Here is a 1,287-nt window from a genome sequence, read left to right on the forward strand (position 1 = left end):
TTTACTTTGGACCTTATTTGGGTTTTATAAAATGTATTTTGTGGTTTTCCTGGTGCCAACCTATAATGCAGGGCACCGATTTGAGTTTTGTCCTTTCTATAAAGCACCGAGAACTTGCTCTCAGCAGCACACAGAGGTGCTGGACACACCACTGTGCTGCCGTCTCCATTGCCATCTAGTGGCATCGTCCCTGGTCCCATCCAGCCCCGCAGAAAACCCTGACCCAGAGCCCTGAAAAAAAGTGGGGTTCCTCCTTCTGCTGAAATCAAAACATGCCAATCAGATTTCATTTGTTTGTTTCTTTTTCCTTCTGATATTCTATTAAACTAAGTCTAAAAAGGGAATTATCAGTATTTGCTCCCACTTCTGTCTCTGGCACAAAGGCAGATGGGCTGCAGGGAGAGGGGCAGAGGAAACTGAAGGGTGCAGCTGGTGGGACAGGGAAGCATCAAGGCTCTTCTGCACACCCAGGCGTAGGAGAGACCATGGCAGCAGGAGAACGGCAGGAAGTTCTGTAGAACCATCTGTGTATCATCCAAAGCTTTTATTTGCTGTCATTTTAAAACCTCCAGGAAGCTTCCAAACAAACTCCCCACCAGAGAAAAAAAAAAAGATCATCGACTGCCTGGGATTGTCTACAATAAATAATGTTCAGTTCCTCCTGCTTGCACTCCCTCTGGGTGCTCATTTGTTTTCCTTCCCTGCGGCATCTCCTCAACACCAACCACTGTTTGCTTGTATTCTTTAACTGCATGAGTCACCCTTAGCAAAACACAGGTAACACAGGACTTTGACCTCACTTACCTACTGCAGGTCTGGCAGAAACTCCATGGCTTTAACAGGGTTGGTCTGTGGATGAAGAAGGGAAGCAAAGGTTCTTCTTCCCCAGCAACCAAAAACCTCCTTTTGCTCTCCAAAGCAATTATCTTCTGTCTCAGGAGGAGAGGGTGAGTCAATAAGAGACACCAACCCACAGGGTCTTAATGTCACCTGCTGCCTGCAGCTCCTGTATCCAAGAGGTGCTTTATTAACACTATGAATTCAAACTCTCCTCCTTGGAGACACCACGATGACCTGCAACAAAGTCTGGCATCATGGATCCACCCCTGCCAGGAACAGCAGCTGGAAATGGGTAACAACTGACAAAAACCACACACACAAGTACCTGTGAAATACTGATTATATTTCTATGCTTTCATAGCAATATAATACTTCAAAGGAGACTGGGAAATATACTTTCCAACATTATCAGTTACCTGTACACCTAAACAACCTGTTTATGGAACA

Source organism: Acanthisitta chloris, unplaced genomic scaffold, assembly GCF_000695815.1.
Source record: "Acanthisitta chloris isolate BGI_N310 unplaced genomic scaffold, ASM69581v1 scaffold9254, whole genome shotgun sequence".
Classification (NCBI taxonomy): Eukaryota; Metazoa; Chordata; class Aves; order Passeriformes; family Acanthisittidae; genus Acanthisitta; species Acanthisitta chloris.